The following is a 26,254-nucleotide window of genomic DNA, read 5'->3' on the forward strand; positions in this document are numbered from 1 at the left end:
CCTTTTGTCCATGTTACATGTAGTCTAAACAAAATGAATGACCTTCTACTTAATCAAGTAGGAATCAAATTCTCATATTTTAAATAGGTACTACTATTATTTAGTCAAGGATGATTTATTCAAATCAAACGCCCTAATGATTTTTTAAGAGGTACACCAGAATAAATATGGATTGAAGAAAAGAGTGATTAAGACGTTAGTAATAAAATTAAAGATTGATAAAAGTCAAAGATGGCAATGTTCAAATCAGGAGGAAGATGAAACAAAATCAATGGCACAACCCAAGGGCCAAGCAGCTCCAACAATATAATTCTTGTATTTAACTTCATGCACCACTGTGATCTCTTGTTTGGGATGCAGCCCTGCCAATTTTAGGTAAAACAAGAAAATTTATAAATCATGACCTAAGTCTCACGCCTCAAAAGTTACTTATTGAGGTGGAAGAACCCGATAAATAATTAATTTAGGCCTAACTCTGATACCATGTAACAATTAATTAGGACTAATTTCACACCTCAAAACCCTAGGCTACCTCATAGACAAGTTCCCCATTCATTCAATGTGGGACACACAAGATCATAACATAACATCATTTTTTGTCAATTCAAAATTAATTAAGAATTAACTTACCAAATCCATCAACAAGCAAAGTGTACTTATATACCAAGTCCATGCATATAAAAGGTATGTTTCTCTAATCAATATCAGGAAATACTGATTTTATGTCTTTCACTTTGGTGTTGCAAGCAAGCTTTGCAGCATGTAGGTATTGTATTGGTTTAGCTCTTCCAGAAGGCTTTTTGGGATCAATGATACCAACCTGTACAAATGCACAATTAATAAAAGTACAATCTTATTAATTTTTTGAAAAAGAAATGATACCAAATTGGACAAGTTAAATAATGTTGGTACCATTGCTGCATAATCATAGAAGAAAGAAGAAGCATAGAGATTTTTGAATCCTTGTCCACCTCCACCATTCCAAATCCCACCAAATGTACACTTTTTATGCTTGCATGGTGCCTTAATTTTGAGTGCTTTTTTTAGTTGATGTCCTACATTTCCTCAAGCTTGAACCATGTTTTGGTGATGATGCTTTGTAAGCCACTCCATTGTAAGTGTTATAACCTTTAATTAAACAAATCATAATTAATAAAAGTTGTATACCAACAATTAAGGGATTAGAGAACATTCACCTTACCATTATAACCTCCCAAAATACATGGACTACTTGATGAATTTCCAGAAGCTTTGAAAAATTTCAGTTCTAGCTGCTAATTGACCATAGTTTAAATAGCTGGTGATATACATCAATGATTAATTTGTCAGCACATAAGATATCAAAAAAAGAGTAGTTATAAATATCAATTTAGTAGGTTACCTGTGAACATAAATGTCATAATTAGTTCCCAAAAGAGATTTATTAAGGACATATGGCTCTCCATTTGGTTCTTTGGGAGCCTTTGTAGCACTTTCTTTAGAGATGGCATATGTCATTTGCACTGATCCACCTCCTAGATCAATTGTAGCTACTGTTCTTTCATATTTTTTACCCAAATTTCCTAATAGGTAGTTCAAGGCTACCTGCATTATCACTCAAAGTTAAATAATCATGTAATTTTAGTCACCTATATGATATCCCTATTGAATATTCTATATAATATTTGTTTGCTAAGTGCCGTTTCTTTTTCCTTTGTCACGACTTGAAATTAAAGTAAAATTTTAGCGTTGATCAATATAAAATTTGTGCTATAGAAGATGATGTTTTACTCATTCTCCACCAAGAAGATATTTGGTGGAAAACAAATTCTCACCGAAACATTGACAAATTTCCTAATTTTTTTGTATGAAACATTTATTATTTAATATTTACATAAATTTAATTAAAATATCTGTATAAATAACCACCAAACATAGCTTTTCAGTAGTGTGTGCGATCGTGGAAGAAGAGGCAAAGGAATTTGAATAAAAAATGAATTTAAATCTACTAATTAGTGGGACATACTCTCTAGTATCATTAGATAAACCTACGGTTTAATGAAGACGAAAATATTATATTATCTTATGACGCCAATTTTACTAATTAAGTGATAATTAATAATTATTTATGTTTTAATTGACAGCATGGGCGTGATAATTAATAATTATATTATGTTTTACATTGACAGCGTGAGCAATGACAAAACCATAAACATATATATTATTTTTGCACTAATAATAATTAAACTTTGTTAATTTTGAAGTGACTTACCCAAAAATATGAACCTTCTTGTGTACCATCGAGGATTGAAACCCATTCCGCCTTGTAATTAAGAGTAGTTTCATTCTTAAATAAATCCCTCACCTTAACAATACATACAAAAAAATGAAAAATATTAATCAGAATAATAATGAAGGACAATATAATATTTCTCAAGATTTATTTTCTAAAATAATTCAACCATCCACTTTTATTTGTCATGTTCTATTTTTTTATAATTAATTTGACTCATATTCCAAATTAAATTAGATTGTGTTAATTCGATGTTTTAAATAAAAAAATTTACGTATTAAAATATTACTATACAAAAAGTAGTATCAATTACAATTCTTTGCATATCTATGTCGTAAAATGTTAGTCAAAGTTTTTATAGCTTAATTTTAAAAAAGAATCATGACAATTAAAAATGAACGAAAATAGTATTTAATTAAAATTGGAGGAAGGTAGTATATAATTAAAAATGGAGCTGATGTGTACCGCTTGCAATATTTTAACAGCAGCATCACCTTTTAATAACCTCAAACCAGCAGTTGCCTGTATTATTCATATTCATACATTAATACTTCATGTAATTAATTATGAAAATTAAAATTTTTATTTAAGAAAAAATTATAATGAAACAAAATTCTTCTAAATTGGAAAATAAATAAGAATTTAAATTAGTTTACCCCAAGTTTAAGGGGTGTTTGAGGCTGCAAATCTTTTGGAACCACGGCTTCAGCTTTGTCCAAAAGAGGTTTTACAGAAAGGGCTCCAGCTTTAGGATTATTTGCATATGAACTTAGACCTGGATTTATCTGTCCAAAACAATTAATTATATTTAATAATTACAAGAATCACAAATATAAAAATATATATATATATATATATATATATATGCTAAAAGATAAAGATTAAATAAAATTCAATTATGAAAGTTCATAGTACTACTATATAATGAATATATATTATCCATATTTCTGATATACAATAGGGTATCAATCACATAAAAACTAGCTTTGAATAATTGCTTTCTTTGTTTTCTTAATTAAGCGCTTGTTTACGGTATATTTTAAAGTTACAGTTGTTGAAATTAAAAAATTTATGTGTTTAAACATGTAATTTACTTTGAAGAAAATTTCAATTTTTATGAATGAAAGTCTCAAAAAAAAAATTAAAAAAAATTTGAAACAAATTTCCAAAATTTCATCTCATTAAACCTATGATCAAACAGATACTTCAAAAAAAATTCAAAATTTGATTCAATATCTACGATGAAGCGTTGGCTTAAAGTTTTGAATTAAATATCTAAATTCTTGCAAGCTTTACTTAAGAAGTCGATTAACTCGTACAACGAATTAGCGATCCACCGCTTTAGAAAGAAGTTGTGGGTTTATTAATATTATTTAACTTATTATACGACGTGTGATAGGTGGATTAAAAAAAGTTATTTTTTACAAAATTAATATGATATTTGGTTGACAATTTTGAAATATTCATAACTAATATAAATATAAGTTATAATGAAATCTATATATATTTTATGCAAATTAAAAAATGACATAACATAAATAACTAATTCCTGCATAATTAAAATATTTATAAGATAATACATATTTTATTCATAATTAATTTCTAGCATAACTCTAATTAATTATGAAACAACACCTAATTACACTCATATCTCTAAAGCTTAAACTAATCAGAGAGAGATGGTCCCTTTCAGTCACTAACAGATATGATAGCTTTAACAAAAGCAAACGAAAATTAGCATTTATATATTCTAATCTATATAATAAAGATACATTTTTTATTTTTTCCCTATAGTAGACCAATTAGTGCATAATGTGGAAGCGTAATTAGGCTTTTGATGATTTCTTTTTTAAATTTAAACCTTCAACCCTCAACTCTTCTTTTTTTTTTTTTTTTTTAATAAAGGAAATAGAAAGATAAAATATATATAGGTGGAAACAACAGTGATAATAAGACATCCAAGATACTTTACTGTTGTTAATCTTAATCGAAAGCATGTGACGTTTGAACTGTCCATAATTATCTTACTTCTTTCCTTCACGAATGTTTGGCACATATATTAAAAATAAATATTCAAAATTAATTGTCAATTTAAATAATTAAAAAATAATTAATTATTTTTTCCAATTTTACCCTTAATAATTATTCCATTTTACTTTCTTTGTCCCTATTTAGTTGTCCACTTTATAAAAGGCACACATATCAAAATAACAATAATTAACACTGTAAAGTTACAATCTTACCCTTATTAAACATTGTTTCGAAAAGGATGAATTAAAACTATGAAATTTTCAAGAAGTTTAAATGATGGAACAATAGGAAAATCTTTTTTTGTTTTTTCTTGATTTGTCAAAATGGACAAGTAAATAGAGACATTTAAAATAGGAAATATGGACAAGTAAATAGGTACACATAGAGTATTTAATTGAAAAGTTCGATAAACTTCTAATATTCTTGCTATAGTAATATTATATTAATCAAATTATATATTGTATTAAATTTTTCATAAAAAAAATGCATGACTTTACCCGACAATTGTGGACAGAGGGAGGGCTAAACTAGTTCATTTATTATGGTTGTCTGACATTTGTTTTGGGAATAATTATTAATCATATTTTTATGATTATTAAATAATTTCTTTTTTTTAAAAAAAGGGAATTACTTAAACCCTTCTGAGAAAAATTATTTTGTTGCCTGTTGTATCTTAGGGTTTAAGAAGTAATTTCTATCTTACTATACATTTTTCACACTAGAGATTTTCATGAACCTTATACGCCAGGTGCGACAAATTAGAATTTATAGAAAGGGCAAGTCAGACAAAACAAGAAACAATGGTAATTCTTTATCCCTATATTAAAAATATTTTACTATTAATATTATTAAGAAGTTATTAACAATTCATTGTACACCCCTTGAAGAGATATCATATTTAAGCTTTGAATATACGTATATATAGAAAAAATCTTATTGGAGAATGTTTTTTATTAAATAAATGAACTTTACATAACGCATATCTAAATTAGTCAAACTTCTATTATATATACGAAATATCAAATGAAAAATAAAATAAAATATAACTATTTATACATATAAGCCAAAAAAAGGTGTTTCACCTACTTTGCATATTAGCGAAGGTTAATCAATTGATCTCTTGTCCTGAATCTAACTAGACCTTTTTTATGTCATTCATTTCAAGTTTTGAAAAAAAAAAACTCCACTAATATTATATGGAAGTTGTATTTCTACATCTAAGCCTTTCAACATTACTATTAGAAAAAATCTTATTGGAGAATGTTGTCATATTAAATAAATAAACTTTATATAACGCATATCTAAATTAGTCAAGATTCTATTATATATATAAAACATCAAATGAAAAATAAAATTAAATATAACCTTTCATAAGCCAAAAAAAGGTATTTCACCTACTTTGCATATTAGTGAAGGTTAATCAATTGAACTCTTGTCCTGAATCTAACTATGCCTTTTTTATGTCATTCATTTCAAGTTTTGAAAAATAAAAATAAAAACTCCACTAATATTATACAATTATTTATCTTTCTGTCACGACCCAAATTTTTACAAGTCGTGATGACACCTATGTTCCCAACCAATAGGTAAGCCAACCCAACATATTAACCCAACCAAACCAACAAATGGGTAAAAAGACCAACGCTTAGCAAGAATCTCCAACATTGAGTTCCTTATAAGTACGAAATGCGGAAGATAAAATATATCACCCCAAGAATTGGTGTCTTAAGTACAAGAGCTTCTAGAATACGATGCAAGTCTGAAACTAAAATGACAAATCTAACTTAAGGGATATCCTGTCTGAACACTAATAACAGAATAAATAAAAGATAGAGGGAGGTGTGGGCCACGGAACAGCCAAGCAGCTCACCACAATTCCAAGCTCGGACTCAAATTGCTCCACGAGATGTGCTTCTACTCGGAATCGAATCTGCACCATAAAGAGTGCAACAAGCGTAGTATGAGTATGAAACCACGTGTACCCAGTATGTCTCATTGACCGACAACGACGAAGTAGTGACGGGAGTTTATTAAAAAAATAAATTCGTATATTATATAAGTATATATATATATATATATATATATATATATATATATATATTACACTCACTATTTAGGTTTCATCAATAAAGGTAATCAACATCAAGTATTTTCCAAACGCCAAACAAAACACATAATCATCAAAATAAATGATGTGATGAAATGCAATGCAATATAACACCATGTAATGAATTGTCTCAGAATACCAGTACACACTCAACCGTATATACATGATACTCCTCAGAAATACATCGAGAGTTCATGACCCATGGGGGACTCGCGAGATCCATATACCGACACGGACGATCTCCACGTGTCTGTGCGGACGATCTCAACGCACTATCATAATATCAAATGATTTTCGCACGGACGGTCTCCACGTGCCCAAATTACAATCTTAACATCTCACCATCCCCAGCACGGACGATTTCCACGTGCCCAACTTATACTCAGTCTCATCTCTATGCATGTGCACAATATTGTTTCAATAGAGGGAATGATGATGCATCTCAATCAATCAATATGAATATAATACATAACCACCTCAATTATCTCAACTATACGGGTGAAATGAATAAAACACAATCACACAAGGAATTCAAGTCAATAATATATCAGCTAATGCCCATATGCTTTGGCATTCTCAAATTTCAGTCCATATTCTATAATAGTACTTTTCCTTTTTATAACACCGGTACTCGTACCAATGCCCGTCACACCATTGATACGAGACCACCTTCTTTCCCCCTTACCCCTTGTCTATTTTCATTTTTTAATCTTTAATTAGGAAAACGTCCTTCAACAAGTCTAAAAGTCTTAACATACCTTAGATGCCGAACTTGTGCCACGAATCTTTTAAGATTTTTCCTTTCCTTTTCGCAAGGTTTCAGAACGTTCCCAATCTACCAATTTTGCAATATTCGTAAGTAAGCAATTTTTTGTAGACATTCAAATTATTATATGTCTATCATAGACGCTAAAACTCACTCATATTTTCAACCAAACTCCAAATCTTGATATATATTGGTATGCCAAATTTTTTCATACTTGCTAAATTTTAAGCCAAGAACTTAACTCTGACCTCTTCAAATGGACTACAATTCAATATTAATCATATAAAATAACACCTTATAATTAATTACCCATCTCCATATATGAAAGTTGAGTCAAACGACTATAGAATATTGAATAGTTATACTTTGAATTGTGCCAGCAGTAACCTTAACTACAGAAATAAAGGACAAAATATGGCAAAACACTTACACCCTCACCAACCAATTCCAATTATAATGTTTATATATCAAATTAATAAACCCACAATAACTCTCATTGGTCAGCAATGTTTGACCTTACTTTTCTATCAACATTCACGTGAAAAAAATTTCCTATAAACTGCATATAAAAGACCATATAACCTTTTATCATATAATTATAATAAGTTAACCCTTTAATCAAACATTAAGCCTCCATTTTCTAGAACGTACGACATCAGCGATTAACGCTGACAACAATCAGTACTTGTTTCAATTTTCACATTCTAACACAGCGATAATCATAGCAACACATTATAACTTACCTGAAGATTTCGCTGGTTCCCTCACGTTCTGTAATCTACGCTGCCCAAAAAAAAATCAGTTTCTACCTCTTTTGTTTTCTGCCCTTCTAATGTTAATTAAGTAAAATAAATAAACTAACCCCACTAACCTAAATCAATTAATGGGTCAAGTAAAAAGGTATTAAATGAATTATAGATATGACCCACTAACTATTAACTATATTAATTCTTCACTAAAAATTTTTATCAACTAAATACTCTTAGTCTTCGAATAGTTAAAAAAAACTCCACTAATATTATACAATTATTAATCTTTCACACCATCAAATTTTCAAAAAGAATGTATAATTACGACAGATAACTGTTCATAATAAGTGAAAATAGACGTATGGCATTGCAAGAAAATATTCAATATGATTGCCAACGGAAAGTAGATCCAATTTAGTGTCAAAACGAAAGACATGAACTCTACTTCCTGTGCTTCCAGCATCAAATATCACTGCATAATGCTCTGATTCATGGCTTAGAAGTAACCTTCTTACATGAGATGAAGCAATAGAATAATGACACAAAAACAACAAAACTAAAAAGTAAAGAGGAGAATTGTTTTGCGTCTTCATATTTGCTTTCTTCACTTCACTTATCTTTTAATGCAAATACTAATTGTCTTTATATAAGAAAAGAAATGTGTAATCACCACAAGAGCACATTGATTTTTATAATAATATAACAATTAATTATTTATCAACTTATTTGGTGTTAATTAGCTCGTAAATACGGCAGGTGAAGCATCAAAACATCGGTGCATTTTCTGATTTTCTAATTAAGTGGAGTAATTTATATCGAGGTATAACTCATGTGCTTACACCATATATTTTATAATGTTTTAAATATGTATTACTACTATTATAGAAAAGCTTAGTTTCAACATGTCTGTTTTAAGTCTTTTAATATAAATCTGAGATCTTTTTGTCATTTCAGTACTTCATTATAGCTTATGGGTTTACAACGTGGACAATTTGGTCATTAATTTTATTAAAGTGATATGTATTAAAGACTATATACGTGCATTTAATCCTGTTTTGATATAGACATGTAGTAATGCTTTATGTTTGATTTAAAGCATTACAGACTATCTGTTAGTCTTTCAGCTTGTTTTGACATGGACATTAGAGACTATCTTTCCTTGATATGACAGTTTGTATGTATTGTTCTTATCTTCTCTATTAGTTGTAATGTAATGTAATTCTTTCATTTTTTTAACTCTACGCGTGGTGTTGTTGCATTAAGTAAAAGACCATACCAAACAAAGTCAAGAACAAAATAATGAATTAGTATCACAGATCAAAGTGGAAATTGAAAAATAAATGAATGAAAGCGGTGAACAGAGAATTAAAATTATGAACTAATTAAAAGGTGAAATGCTCCCTATTGCTTGTGCAAACATCTCCGTGCATATTATTCATTGTTGAAAATTCAATTTTTGAATTAATGAATGGTTGCTATTTAAGAGGCAATAATGTATATTTGATGGTGATTAAGTCCAATAATGTTTACCACTTTTCTTGTTTCATTTTTTCTACATGGTGAGTAAATTGAGTTCTCATTGACACGAAAAACTTAATTGTTCAGTAAAAACTATTTGTGAAAGCTATAATTTTTTAATCAATTTTCTTTGTTATAGATAGAGAAATAATAGTACTCAAGCTTTATCATAGTGGTTGTGATGCCATACATTTTCTTGCATATGTCTTTGTAGTTGTTTTGAGTTATTTGGTGTTCTAAGGTCAATCAAAAGTTTATGTGGAACTGGTTGTTGTTTTGTTGGTAACTTTAATGGCATCTGATGTTCTACAATCATCCTATATTTGATTTTGTCACTAGAGGTAAATCAAGTATAACTGGACAATATGTCAAATTTCTTACCATAAGCATGTACACCTAATTATGTGTGGATAGCAGAGACGCTGGGCATGAAACTGAATTAAATCATGATTTGGTAAATACATTTCAGTATTGTAAGACTAGAGAAAGGACAACTATTAATGAATTTATGACTTGTATGACATATTATTATACTCTCTTTAGTTTTACTATGAATGAAATATTGACAAAATGAAAAAGAAAGAGAAAGACTATATTAGCCTGAGAACACTCCTGTTATAACGTTCCAAGACAATATTTTATTTTTTGCTACTTTCTTAGAGTACCTCAATAGATTTTCTTAGTTTTTTATCTACATATACTGCTCGAATTAATGTTAATATGCTCTCTTCTTTTCCTGACAATAGGCTTTTAAAATATTTCTTTGTCAATGTCTTTCATCTCTTTTTTTTTCTTTCAACTATAAGTACTAACAACTACCCATAACTTTATAACTATAAGTATGTTTTATATACAGTTTATGAAGAGGCTACAAAAAGTCACACAAGTAAGAATTAGCATCACCATTTCCCAACACGATATGAGTTATCATGTACGTGATGATGTTAATAGTTAAGAGTTTATTCTTTAGCATATACTAGTTCTACATAGAAAATATTTGTCGATGCAGAAACTTATGCAATGAGAGTATTATCGCGTACTAACTATCCCTGTCCTTTTACGGTCTGTTCGAAATTTAATATGTTTAAATTAAATTAAAAATTTATTAGATTTTAATTCAAAAAAAATTATCGGTCAAATAAAATATTAATGTCCGTCCCATTCGGAAAAGCAATCTTGGACCCTCTTGGTTGCGCTGTGCTTGAATGCACTAGTCTTCCACACGCCAGCAATGAGATAAATCTCTATACACTGACTGGATGCGTACTTACATGATCAATCGATGGGCGGGGGAATTGCGTAAATGATGAGACCGGCCTAACCTAACCTAAAGTCAAGCTTCTTTCCTCTGTTGATTGCAAATCTTGATTGACTGATACTAGGAATCGATCCGGAGAAAGAAGAAACATGGTATGAGATAGGCGGGGAGAAATTTCCGATAGAGAATTACTTAACTCGATGGTTAACTTATTGAATACTAAGAGGGTGTTTGGATTGGGTTAAAAGTTGGTCAAATCTACTTTAAGTTAGTTTTTGACTTTTCAAAGTATTTGACAAATATAAATAATTAGGAAGTATTTGACAATGTCAAAAATAAATTAAAATAAGTCAAAAATCAAAAGTAGGTTTCCTCAAGAGGTTGTCCTGTCCCGCCCAACCAACCCTTAAAAAAACATGATTTCTCACGATTGATGCCCAATATGTCTGGTGGAGAACCTCCTCGAGAGGTTGTCCCGCCCCACCACCAATATCACAAAAAAAAAAAGAAAAAAGAAAGAATTTAGAGGAAGAAGATAGCTTCATTTACTGTATAAAAAAATATGTCTAATATTCCTAGCTTGGACGGTAAGAACTCATGCTGAGCTTTCTTAGGCCTTTGGTCAGAATGTCAGCAAGCTGATTTTGATCGATACTAACTTATTAAGATTTCTCTACTAAAATAACAATCATCTTGATATGTTTAGTACGTTTATGATAGACTAGATTACTAATTCAGCCACATTAATAGATGTTAAACTTCTATACTCTGCTTCAAACTCTAACTTGAAATTGTTATTTGTTTCTTGATGTATCTAACAATTGTGAGTGCAACATATACATGTGAGATTTTTTTAGGTTGTTGTAAAAATTAATTTAATGTTTGAACACTAAATGATATATCAGACCATGTCATGTTTAGATACAAAAGTTCTCCAATCAATGTTTGATAAGAACCAGCTTCAGACTACTTCAGGTAATCAAAATGTCATCAACATATACTAATATTATTGTAGTCCTATTAGAGGTCTTCTTTGTGAAAAAAATAATATCATGCTGACTTTCTTGTGTTTTTTTTTTCATTTTATTTTGTAAGTATTCATTTTATTTATATTATCCACACTCATTCTCCTACTTGCCCCTACTTATTTTATAGGATCAATTTTTTTCTAGGGACAATAATTACAATATTTTAACAATGGATTAATGAATAAGAAATTATTCTTTAATTTATCTAAGATGTTATTCATATCAATCAACAATGTTAAAATACATTCTCCAAGCTCCATCCGATATTAATTGTCACATCTTCTTTGTGCAGATCTTTTACAAAATTTAAAGAAGAAATGTTTTTTTTTACCATTTTATTCTTGTCTCTTCCAAAATATTATACTTTATTTGAGAAAAAAGTTATACTGATATCATTGGTATTAAAATGTAATCACTATTTAGAACTCTTCATATTTTTAATTTCTATAGTATGCATTTTCAAGAACATTTAATATTAAAGATAAAAATAATTAATTTTATTGTAATTTTTTAAAATGACAAATATTTTAAGTAATTTTGATATTTAATAAGAGACGCGGGAATGATATCATTATTTTCTTTATACATGAATATAAGATTTAATAAGAGAAATTCAAGTAGCATATTTACTTCCTTGATAACGCGTACTTGTTACTTTTGAAATTAGAATTAAAAAGATTGATTGCTTTTTTCTTTAGTTTGCACAAAGTTCTACCTATGTTAGTTGAAGAAAAAATATTTCTAACATATTTATGCGTATTATGGACTAATTTTGCTATCTCTAAGTGAAGGTGGGTAGGTCACTTTCTTATTTACGTCTTTTTTTTAGTCTATTTCAAACGGGGGCAGAATCTAGCGGAGTTAGTTTTGTTAATTAGAAATATTGAATGTTATATATGAATTGACGTTCCTTGACTTTAACGTGATTTTATTTTCTTATATTTTAATTGTAACGACCTGTTTAGTCGTTTTGAACAGCAAATTTTATTTCTGGAAAAACAGGCTGAGGCGACGGACCCCACGATGGAACGTCATGGGCACGACGGACCGTCGCAGGGTCTCGTTTCAAAACACTTAGAAAATCTGAAATTGGGTACTGAAAATCGACTCTCTGAACTTCGTAACGGAATGGCAGGACGGACCATCACAGGTGTGACGGACCGTCACAGACTCTTCAGAGAAATTGAGTCTCTGAACTCTGTGACGGGGCAGCAGGACGGACCGTCGCAGGCGCGACGGGCCGTCACGGACTACGTAATCCCAGTCTGGGTCGGATTTCTTGATACGGTTTAAGGGACGTTTTTGACTATTCCTGCTTTAATTATAAAGTTAGTGGGTTAATGTTAATAAGTCTAATTACTTGGGGGTTAAAAGAGGTAACCTTAAGTTAATTAGTGGGTTATTATTGCCACCTTTTATTCTTAATTATATACTAATTAGGGTAAAAGAAAGAGGGTTTGAATAAGAAAATAGAAAGAACAAGAGTGAGAGGGAGAATCGAACGAGGAAGAGAGAAACAAAGCTTGGAAAATTGCTTGCTTGATCACAAATTCGGTGGAGGTAGGTTATGGTTTTTATGCTATTCGTAGTAAACTCTTAATAGCGAATGATATGTATGGTAGTATTGTAAACCCTTCTATATGCTTAATTGTATGCTTGCATGAATGTGATTATATGATTGTGATAAAATAAGCATGATGAAGCTATTGAATCCTAAATCTTGAAAGATAACCCTAATCTACTTTGTTAATGATGATGCCTTGGTATAAAAGAAGGCTTGATGAACGAAAGTAGTGAGATTAGGGGATCGGGTGCCACGTTCTGGTACCAGGATAGAATAACGATTGGGTGCCACGTTCCAGTACCAGGATAGTATATGAGGATCGGAGTGTCACGTTCCGACACCAGGATAGAATATGGATCGGGTGCCACGTTCCGGTACCAGAATAGAATATGAGGATCGGAGTGTCACGTTCCGACACCAGGATAGTATATGGATCGGGTGCCACGTTCCGGTACCAGGATAGAATATGGATCGGGTGTCACGTTTCCAACACCAGGATAGAATGAGGATCGGAGTGTCACGTTCCGACACCAGGATAGTATATTGAGGAGCGGAGTGTCATGTACCGACACGAGGGGTATAAAGATAATGAATCTTGAAAGATGCTAATATATTCAATCTAATGAACCGAATTCCCAAATGAGTATGATGAGGAGGCGTGAGTCCTCATTGATGTGCTTGGTGTTGTAAACAAAGGTTATGGTGACTGTAAATGCTGCATGCTAAGGATATTAGTTGATTTTATGATATTGCTTAATATATACTGTTTTCTATTTTGAGTTGGCCGATGATATCTACTCAGTACCCGTGTTTGTACTGACCCCCTACTTTTATGTTTTCTTCTTTGTTATTTGTGGAGTGCAGCAAACGTGCCATCGTCTTCAACTCAATAGTAATTCTAGCCAATCTTCGTCACACCGGATCTTCAGGGTGAGCTAATGCTTCTAGCTTGGATTGGATCTTCCTCTTCATGTCTTGATGCCTTGAAGTTCCGGCATGGACTAGCTTTTATGTATTTTTAGGTTCTTAGAATACTCTTAGTTTAGTAATTTGATCATAGATGTTCTTGTGGTGATGACTTCCAGATTTTGGGGATAATAATAGTTATTGAATTGATTTTTATTAATGAGTTTAAGTCTTCCGCATTATTTTATGATGATATTACATTTAAATGTTAAGGTTTAGATTGGTTGGTTCGCTCACATAGGAGGGTAAGTGTGGGTGTCAGTCGCAGCCCGGATTTGGGTCGTGACAAACTTGGTATCAGAGCATTAGGTTCGTTGGTCTCATCACACAAGAACGAGTCTAGTAGAGTCTTAAGGAACGGTAGGGGGACGCCTTTACTTTTCTTTGAGAGGCTATAAGACTTTAGGAAAATTCCATTCTTTCTTTCTTTCTTTCGTGCTATTACTTGGGTCCAATTGGTATCTAGGTGATACAAATTGGTATCTGACCATCTTCACTCTATTTCGCAGATGGTTAGAACTAGAGCAACAACCGCGCCAACATCAACATCGGCAAGACAAGAAGCGTCTGAGCCAGCCACTGGGGCTGTAGCTCGAGGAAGAGTAGCGGCAAGAGGCTGTGGTAGAGGTCGTGGGAGGACGTCCTCTAGAGGAAGGGGACGAGCACCTAGCCCATCTGATACTAGGGCGGTGACTCCTCCACCAACTAAAGAAGTAGTAAGAGAAGGGGAGGATGGGGAAAATGAACAAGTGCAGACTGAGGGATTGCCACCCCAGCCTACCCCTAGAGATGATAAATCAGGTGCTTGCTTATCTTAGTGGGTTATCTGATCAGGGCCAGACACCTCCAGTGTTTTCTGCACCAGCACCTCAGGCTCCGGAGGTACAACATGCAGCCACTATGGCTCCTCGTATGGATGCCTCATTGGACATAGGCACGTTTCCACGTCTGACTACTGGGCCTATAATGACAAATAATCAGCATGAACTTTTCAGTAAGTTCTTGAAATTGAAAGCTCCAGTCTTCAAGGGTGCTGAATCTGAGGATGCCTACGATTTTCTGGTTGACTGTCATGAGCTACTACACAAGATGGGTATAGTAGAACGGTTTGGTGTTGAGTTTGTGACTTATCAGTTTCAAGGGAACGCCAAAATGTGGTGGCGGTCACATGTTGAGTGTCAACCCACAGAGGCACCACCTATGACTTGGGCGTCATTCTCTGGCTTATTTATGGAGAAGTATATCCCCCGGACTTTGAGGGATAGGAAAAGGGATGAGTTTTTGAGCCTAGAGCAAGGTAGGATGTCGGTTACTGCATATGAGGCTAAGTTTCGTGCATTATCCCGGTATGCCACCCAACTATGTTTCAGTCCACAAGAGCGGATTCGCCGTTTTGTGAAGGGGTTGAGATCAGAGTTGCGGATTTCAGCCTTACAGGTAGCGGCTACAGCGAAATCTTTTCAAGAAGTGGTAGACTTTGTAATAGAGGTAGAGGGAGTGAAGCCAGATGACTTCACCATGGCAACTACATCAAAAAGGTTTCGAAAGGGAGGTGAGTTTAATGGTTCTTAATCTAGAGGACAAGGTTCCGGAGGTTACTCAGTCCGACCAATTCAGTCTTCACTACAGACTGTAGTTGGGGGTCCACCTCAGACCGGTCAACACTTCTCTGAGAGACCTATGCATGAACCTAGAGAGTGCTATGGATGTGGGGAGATTGGACATATTAAGAGATATTTTCCAAAACAGAGTTACAGACCTCCAAAAGTTAGAGGTAGAGGTGGTCATGGTAGAGGCCGTTATTCTGGAGGACGTGGTGGTCGAGGTAATGGTGGTCACCAGAACGGCCAAGGTGATGGGCAACTTGATGCCACTACATCACAACATGGTAGGGGCAACGGGCAGACAAACGAAAGGGCCCATTGTTATGCTTTCCCTGGGAGATCTGAAGCGGAGACATCTGATGTTGTCATAACAGGTAATCTTTCGGTTTGTGATTGCATGGCTTTTGTATTGTTTGATCCTGGATCCACATTTTCTTATGTATCTTCCTCATTTGCTAATGGTCTAAATTTACATTGTGAATTACTTGATATGCCTATTCGTGTTTCTACTCCGGTGGGTGAGTCTGTGGTAGTTGAAAAGGTATATAGGTCTTGTTTGGTGAACTTTGTGGGGAGCAACACTTATGTAGATTTGGTTATCTTAGAAATGGTTGATTTTGATGTAATTCTGGGTATGACTTGGCTTTCTCCGAATTTCGCAATCTTGGATTGTAATGCTAAAACTGTGACGTTAGCCAAGCCTGGGACAGATCCGTTAGTGTGGGAGGGTGACTACACTTCCAATCCGGTGCGTATCATCTCCTTTCTTCGTGCTAAGAAGATGGTTAGTAAAGGGTGTTTAGCTTTCTTGGCACATCTCAAGGATGACACTACCCAAGTACCTTCGATTGAGTCGGTTTCGGTGGTCCGTGAGTTTCTGGATGTATTCCCTGCAGATCTTCCTGGTATGCCACGAGATAGGGATATTGACTTCTGTATTGATCTTGAACCGGGTACTCGCCCTATTTCTATACCCCCTTATAGAATGGCTCCCGCGGAGTTAAGAGAGTTAAAAGCCCAACTTCAAGAGTTCTTGAACAAAGGCTTCATTAGACCAAGTGCATCTCCTTGGGGTGCTCCGGTTTTGTTTGTAAAGAAGAAGGATGGGAGTTTTCGGATGTGCATAGACTACCGGCAGTTGAACAAGGTGACCATAAAGAACAAGTATCCTCTTCCTCGCATTGATGACTTGTTCGATCAGTTACAAGGTGCTTGTGTCTTCTCTAAGATTGACTTGAGATCCGGTTATCATCAATTGAAAATACGGGCAACGGATGTGCCAAAGACCGCTTTTAGAACTAGGTATGGGCATTACGAATTTGTAGTGATGTCTTTTGGTCTTACGAATGCCCCTGCTGCGTTCATGAGTTTGATGAACGGGATTTTTAAGCCATATTTGGATCTCTTTGTGATCATATTTATTGATGATATACTGATATACTCTAAAAGTAAGGAGGAACATGAGGAGCATTTGAGAATGGTATTGGAAATGTTGAGGGAGAAAAAGCTTTATGCCAAGTTCTCTATGTGTGAGTTTTGGCTAGATGCAGTGTCCTTCTTGGGGCACGTGGTTTCTAAGGATGGAGTGATGGTAGATCCTTCTAAGATTGAGACAGTGAAGAATTGGGTAAGACCTACTAACGTGTCAGAAAAAAGGAGCTTTGTTGGGTTAGCCAGTTACTACCGCCGATTTTTCAAGGGATTCTCTTCTATTGCCTCCCAACTGACGAACTTGACTAAGCAAAATGTTCCATTTGTATGGTCAGATGAGTGTGAGGAAAGCTTTCAGAAGCTCAAGACTCTGTTGACTACAGCACCAATTCTCACCTTGCGAGTGGAAGGTAAGAATTTCATTGTCTATTGTGATGCATCCTATTCGGGTTTGGGTGCAGTACTAATGTAAGAGAAGAATGTGATTGCTTATGCTTCAAGACAATTAAAAGTGCATGAACGTAACTATCCAACTCATGATTTGGAATTGGCTGCGGTAGTGTTTGCATTAAAGCAATGGAGACACTATTTATATGGGGTTAAGTGTGAGGTCTATACGGATCATCGTAGCCTACAGTATGTCTTTACTCAGAAAGATTTGAACTTGAGACAGAAGAGATGGATGGAACTACTGAAGGACTACGACATCACTATTTTGTATCATCCGGGGAAGGCGAATGTTGTAGCGGATGCTTTAAGTAGAAAAGTGGGAAGCATGGGAAGTCTAGCTCACTTGTAAGCTTCTAGACGCCCATTGGCTAGAGAAGTTCAGATTCTGGCTAACGACCTTATGAGGTTAGAAGTAAATGAGAAGGGAGGATTGTTAGCTTGTGTGGAGGAAAGATCCTCCTTCCTTGACAAGATTAAGGGAAAGCAGTTTAATGATGAAAAATTGATCCGGATCCGAGATAAAGTGTTGCAAGGAGAGGCTAAAGAAGAGACAATCGATGAGGAAGGTGTTTTGAGGATTAAGGGAAGGGTATGTGTACCCCGCGTCGATGATTTGATCAACACTATTCTGACAGAGGCTCATAGTTCAAGGTATTCGATACATCCGGGTGCAACCAAGATGTACCGTGACCTAAAGCAACACTTTTGGTGGAGTAGAATGAAGCGTGATATTGTGGATTTTATTGCCAAATGTCCAAACTGTCAACAAGTAAAGTACGAACACCAAAGGCCCGGAGGAACACTTCAGAGAATGCCCATTCCTGAATGGAAGTGGGAAAGGATTGCAATGGATTTCGTGGTTGGTCTTCCAAAGACATTGGGAAAATTTGATTCTATTTGGGTAATTGTTGATAGGTTAACTAAGTCTGCTCACTTCATTCCGGTCAAGGTGACTTACAATGCAGAGAAGTTAGCCAAACTTTACATCTCGGAAGTGGTGCGATTGCATGGGGTTCCACTCTCTATTATATCAGATAGAGGTACGCAGTTTACTTCTAAGTTTTGGAAAATGTTGCATGCGGAATTAGGTACTAGGTTGGACCTTAGTATTGCGTTCCATCCTCAGACCGATGGTCAGTCTGAGCGAACGATTGAAGTGTTGGAGGATATGCTTCGTGCATGTGTGATAGAATTTGGTGGCCATTGGGATAGCTTCTTACCCTTAGCAGAGTTCTCTTACAACAATAGCTATCACTCAAGCATTGATATGGCCCCATTTGAGGCACTATATGGGAGGAGATGTAGGTCTCCCATTGGGTGGTTTGATGCATTTGAGGTTAGACCTTAGGGTACTGACCTTTTGAGGGATTCATTGGAGAAAGTGAGATCTATTCAAGAAAAGCTTCTAGCGGCTCAAAGTAGGCAAAAAGAATATGCAGATCGAAGGGTTAGAGACTTAGAGTTCATGGAGGGTGAACAAGTCTTGTTGAAAGTTTTGCCAATGAAAGTGGTGATGCGGTTTGGTAAAAGAGGTATACTAAGCCCAAGGTATATTGGTCCCTTCGAGGTTCTGAAGCGCATAGGTGAGGTGGCTTATGAGTTAGCCTTGCCTCCAGGGCTGTCCGGAGTACATCCGGTATTCCATGTGTCGATGTTGAAAAGATACCATGGGGATGGAAACTACATTATCCGTTGGGATTCAGTTTTGCTTGATGAGAATTTGTCTTATGAGGAGGAACCTGTTGTCATTCTAGATAGAGAAATTCGCAAGTTGAGATCAAGGGAGATTGCATCCATCAAAGTTCAATGGAAGAATCGACCCGTTGAAGAAACCACTTGGGAGAAGGAGGCAGATATGCGAGAAAGATACCCACATCTGTTTACAGATTCAGGTACTCCTTTTCCCCTTGTTTTCCTTCTTGTGATCGTTCGGGGATGAACGATGGGTAAATTGGTATCTATTGTAACGACCTGTTTAGTCGTTTTGAACAGCAGATTTTATTTCTGGAAAAACAGGCTGAGGCGACGGACCCCACGACGGACCGTCATGGGCATGACGGACCGTCGCAGGGTCTCGTTTCAAAAAACTTAGAAAATCTGAAATTGGGTACTGAAAATCGATTCTCTGAACTTCGTAACGGAATGGCAGGATGGACCGTCACAAATGTGACGGACCGTCACAGACTCTTCAGAGAAATTGAGTCTCTGAACTCTGTGACGGGGCAGCAGGACGGACCGTCGCAGGCGCGACGGGCCGTCACAGACTGCGTAATCCCAGTCTGGGTCGGATTTCTTGATACGTTTTAAGGGACATTTTTGACTATTCCTGCTTTAATTACAAAGTTAGTGGGTTAACGTTAATAAGTCTAATTACTTGGGGGTTAAAAGAGGTAACCTTAAGTTAATTAGTGGGTTATTATTGCCACCTTTTATTCTTAATTATATACTAATTAGGGTAAAAGAAAGAGGGTTTGAATAAGAAAATAGAAAGAACAAGAGAGAGAGGGAGAATCGAACGAGGAAGAGAGAAACAAAGCTTGGGAAATTGCTTGCTTGATCACGAATCTGCGGTGGAGGTAGGTTATGATTTTTATGCTATTCGTAGTAAACTCTTAATAGCGAATGATATGTATGGGTAGTATTGTAAACCCTTCTATATGCTTAATTGTATGCTTGCATGAATGTGATTATATGATTGTGATAAAATAAGCATGATGAAGCTATTGAATCCTAAATCTTGAAAGATAACCCTAATCTACTTTGTTAATGATGATGCCTTGGTATAAAAGAAGGCTTGATGAACGAAAGTAGTGAGATTAGGGGAATCGGGTGCCACGTTCCGGTACCAGGATAGAATATGGATCGGGTGCCACGTTCCGGTACCAGGATAGTATATGAGGATCGGAGTGTCACGTTCCGACACCAGGATAGAATATGGATCGGGTGCCACGTTCCGGTACCAGGATAGTATATGAGGATCGGAGTGTCACATTCCGACACCAGGATAGTATATGGATCGGGTGCCACGTTCCGATACCAGGATAGAATATGGATCGGGTGTCACGTTCCGACACCAGGATAGAATAAGGATCGGAGTGTCACGTTCCGACACCAGGATAGTATATTGAGGAGCGGAGTGTCACGTACCGACACGAGGGGAATAAAGATAATGAATCTTGAAAGATGTTAATATATTCAATCTAATGAACCGAATTTCCAAATGAGTATGATGAGGAGGCGTGAGTCCTCATTGATGTGCTTGGTGTTGTAACCAAGGGTTATGGTAACTGTAAATGCTGCATGTTAAGGATATTAGTTGATTTTATGATATTGCTTAATATATATTGTTTTCTATTTTGAGTTGGCCGATGATATCTACTCAGTACCCGTGTTTGTACTGACCCCCTACTTTTATGTTTTCTTCTTTGTTATTTGTGGAGTGCAGCAAACGTGCCGTCGTCTTCAACTCAACAGTAATTCTAGCCAGTCTTCGTCACACCGGATCTTCAGGGTGAGCTAATGCTTCTAGCTTGGACTGGATCTTCCTCTTCATGTCTTGATGCCTTGAAGTTCCGGCATGGACTAGCTTTTATGTATTTTTAGCTTCTTAGAATACTCTTAGTTTAGTAATTTGATCATAGATGTTCTTGTGGTGATGACTTTCAGATTTTGGGGATAATAATAGTTATTGAATTGGTTTTTATTAATGAGTTTAAGTCTTCCGCATTATTTTATGATGATATTACATTGAAATGTTAAGGTTTAGATTGGTTGGTTCGCTCACATAGGAGGGTAAGTGTGGGTGCCAGTCGCGGCCCGGATTTGGGTCGTGACATTAATACCCTTCGATTGAAATTCTGAATCCTAAACATATTTCAAATATTCCTTGCGACACATCAATAGGACAATTGAGATCTTTTTTATATATAAATACAAGATAATTTACAGCATGAAACATGTTAATTAATTATAAAGCTAAAGTAAAACCTATAATTAATTGCTTATATATCATGCCAATATTTCAATATTAAAAAAGATCTTCTGCTTGCAATTTGGATTCTATATTCTATGAAAAAGAATAAAGTACTAGTACTATATATTGTATTTAATTTAATATAATTCCCCCACGTAATAATGACGTGCTCCATAAAATTTAAAATTATTTTCTTGATTTTTCTAATAAAATATACTATTTTCCTTTTTGAAATAAATAAATAAATATATATATATATATATATATATATATATATATAAAGCCATCAGGGGTGTATTAAACATTTGTTTCCTAAATTTTTTTTATATGTATTATTCAAAATAAAGTTCTCATATTATATTGCATAAATAATAGAAACTTTTGAAGTTCCAATACAAAAATTTCACGTTAAGCTCACAAGTAAACGTAACAATACCTTGTAAAAAAAAATGAACATATATTTCAACGTAGTAAAATTAGCTGTGACAAAAATAACATAATTAAAATTAATTGATAAAACAATCTGAAATTTTGACAAATAAGTATCAATAAATTTATAAAAAATATATTTTTAGCTATTGAATAGATTAAAACTTAAAAGTTACAAATTTTAAACATGTTAGACTTAAATTGAGTGTCAACACATCTATTTATTTGTATACATTTCTAATCACCTTGATGAAAGTACTGATTTTGCTACTTACCTCTCCCACATTTTTCTCTGCCTAATCCTCTTAATGATTTTTACATGAGAATAGAGAATTATTGAAATTGGATTCTACACAACAAGGTGATGCATGTGAAGGAACGGATATGTTGATTTTCAACTCTTGGCATTGGTGGACTCACCTTACCTCTCTTCAAATAATTCAAAAGATACACACAAAGGAATGAGTTACTAATGTGCAGATCTAATTCTTTTTTTCTATATGTCAAGTAGTGCAAGTCTGATTCTCTTTTATTAGCCAAATATATTAAAAAAGTAATTGATATTAGGTGAAACAAGACTCGAATCCGTACATGGACATAGCTACAATACTAAAGAGGGGTTCAAACGAAATCAATAATCTTTTTCTTAAATTCAGTATTGGCATAATATATATGTGTCTTTTAACATGACCTTATTTTACATTTATGTCTTCCAACTTTGGGCATGCTTAAGTAGTCATTTTGACGTATCCACTAAGAGCATTTTTGGTCTAATAGACCGTCATCATAACTTGATTCATCGATAGCAAAGCCTTCAGTATAATCGAGTGAGTGACCTTATCAATCGTTTTAGAAGCAGAACTTCAAATGGAAGGATCAATTTTACAATTTTTATTGTTGTAGATGAGACTATATGCAAGAAGGCACAAAAGTGTCAAAAGATATGGACCTTCTGATGGCATTTTACGAAGGTCTAACAACTTGGGGCAAAGGCAAACCCAAGATTTGAAGACTTCGGGTGCACCAATATAAACATAGCTCAAATATAAGGTCTAAACTAAATTTAAAATAAAAACAGGCATAAGTAGAATTCAAACCCTGGTCTAGAGGGTGGTATCTCTACCTTCTACCAATTGCAAAAGGGCACTTTTATGCTTTTTATGGGTGCACTGTTAACTATATCTTAATTTCTATCATTTTTTCAAAATAAATATACATATATACATATCAATTTTTAGGAAGTAGCAGGTGCACGTGCATCCCCTCCGTATAGTGTGGGTCTGCCCCTGCTTAAGAGTATCCATGTCGCAAATATCGTTGGTAGGAAAATAGGAAAATAGATCTCATCTTTTTGCTTAAACAAGGCTTGAGATTTCTAATGAAAGTGATTTTTGCTACATGTTAACCATAAATCATGTGTGGGGATAGCTTGCATCTGGAACATTGGGGACTTCTATTCTTGATAAAGTAAATAGTGTTTTGTTAACTGTTATGTACTTTTGAACTTTTAGGAAATAAATGCTAATATTTGAAACAATGAATCTACTCCTTGCTGATTGCACGGGTTGTAATGAAGAAGGATGGGCTTTCTCTGGTTTTACTATTCGTTGTAGTGTACTGATGTTATTTCCTCGAGTATAGAACAAGATATACATATGCTTGTTGATTGCATATCACATTTTGTTGGTACCTTTTGAAGTTTGTTGATATAAAATTTATGTCAGCTGAAAATTTTCATTGCAAGGCTCGAAATAGTTATTTAAGTGCTATTCAATGTTCATAAATTTAGAGCAATTAAATAATAAGAGAATCAATATTATCTAATTCTTGAAATGCGAAAACTTTTGCTTATGATGGGTTTCGTAAAAAAAATTGTTCATGATTTTCAGTCAAATAACTTCATAAAAACAAGGATATCATTTTTTTGTAACATATTCTCATTACTTTAAAGTCTTAAACTAATTGTCTCATTATATTATAAAGTACTATGTTTTCCATAGTTGCATAGGGCTACTCTATATTACCCGTTTTCAAAAAATTATTGTCACTTATTAATGTATTCTAGCAACTAATTATCACTCAAATCTTTCTTCTTGCGCATTCATGATCTTCAATTGATGAAACGATTAATTGATATTTTATATATGCAATGACTGGAGACTTGATTTTTCTTGCTTCTGACTAAATTGAGATGTAGGGCATGAGGGTGGACTAGTCTAACACCATGAAGCGATTAGACTGAAAACTTTAATGAATACTTGATTTTTCATGAGCCCGTATAAGAAGACTATCTTATTTAAAAATAAGAAGCATTTTAAAAGAGAGATCATGCATCCACACATACTTTTAACACAATAACAACGCATGAAAGAGAATTAGGTTCCAAAAGTCTTAATTAAAACTAAAAATAGTTGAAAGAACATATGTTTTTAAGTAGCAATATGAAATCAAACCGTCTATAATTCTTCAAGCAAAGTACTTCAAAATGATCAAATTAAAACAAAGCATGTTTATTTTAAAGGAGCTCTGTGAGGAATTCCCTTTCTCTTGCGCTTTCGCTTCGTCTCAACAATCTTTCCCCATTTGGCTTCCACCTACAAATTCCATCATAACATATGTTATTCACAAAAAAAATATTATGTGTATTGACAATGTAAATATATAATAATACTCTATTTGTCTTAATTAAAGTCATGTATCTTACTTTTTTTAAATCTGTCTCAAAAAAGGGTGTTTTCCCTATATTTGGTGTAAAGAACTCAAATTCAACACAACAATAACCGCTTCTCAAATATACTAATAAGACTAAAGTTCAATTACAATTCTCAAAAGTAAACGTATCAAATAAAATAGTAAAAAACCCCAAACAAATATATAGAAATATCGAAAGTAAGACTAGACATTGATTGGGGAGATAAGGGAAATGAGAAAATAGGGACAGTTCAGAAGGGATATGAGGAGAACTAGACTTTCACACAACAATGAGCCTAATCTATCTTTCCAACTTCTCTACCTTTTAGACTAGTTACTATTTGGGAATGAATCTCAATTCGACCTTTGCGAAGGTCTTTTGATCTAATTACTTCTTCTTGACCCAATTATTCATTCGGTGACGTCAAATTCCATGTCGGACTGGAGTTGATTCATAACATTAAGTACTTCCTTTGTTGGTTTAAAAAATAATGATAAAATTTGATATTTACTTATAATTTGATTTTAAAATACTCATTTTACCTTTAATGAGAGATTTTGGACCATAAATTTTAAGTCTGTCTTTCTTTTTTTAAAATTCATGTCAATTCAAACAATATCACATAAATTGTGGAAGAGGGAGTACATTTTTTTCAATTTCAACGTTCTAGTTATACAACAACAACAACAACAACATATCCAACAAATCTAATAGATGAGGTCTGGGGATTGTAGAATGTACTTAAGCGTTACCACTACCTTGTGCAAGTAGAGAGACTGTTTTCGATCAAGCATAATTTCCAGAATTCAATATTAAAAATTACTAAAAAATAAAATAAAAATCATCGTGAAACAACTTAATTTGAGATGGAGGGAGTGATATGCACCTTGCAAGCAATGGAACAGAACTGAAATTGTTGAGGGTCATGCAATCTCCTTTTGCAAGTGAGACAAGTAGGATCTCCAGCAATTAAAGAGCCAGACCCACAATGTGGCAGAGGATTCAAAGAAATTACCAATTTCTTGTTGCATTTGTATGGCTGCACATAGAAAATTATATATATCACATCACTAACATATAGACGCTAATTATTTATTTGTTTTTTTAAAAAAACAATAATTAAAGTTCAGATTTTTGCATGATTTTAAAAAATACAGCTGAATTTCATCGATATGTACAAGAACTTCAGGCAACCACAAAAAAATCAACATATGTATCTTAAGTTCTAACCGAAAATAATTAAACTTTAGTCATTTTGTTCAAGCTCAACTTCACACCAATGGGTAGACTTAAGTAGTGGGTCCAAACAGAGATGGCTCAAGGATACAACTAGTAAAACACTTTTATTTCTAATTGTAACTGTCTATATCAATTTAAATTTACCTGAATAAATTTACAATCAATAGACTTCTCCAT

General features: G+C 33.8%; 1 pseudogene; it reads right to left on the minus strand.

The window, feature by feature from the left end:
* Nucleotides 1–168: 168 nt before the first annotated feature.
* Nucleotides 169–26,254, minus strand: LOC101245510 (apyrase-like; annotated as a pseudogene).

This window comes from Solanum lycopersicum, chromosome 2 (assembly GCF_036512215.1).
Source record: "Solanum lycopersicum chromosome 2, SLM_r2.1".
NCBI classification, from domain to species: domain Eukaryota; kingdom Viridiplantae; phylum Streptophyta; class Magnoliopsida; order Solanales; family Solanaceae; genus Solanum; species Solanum lycopersicum.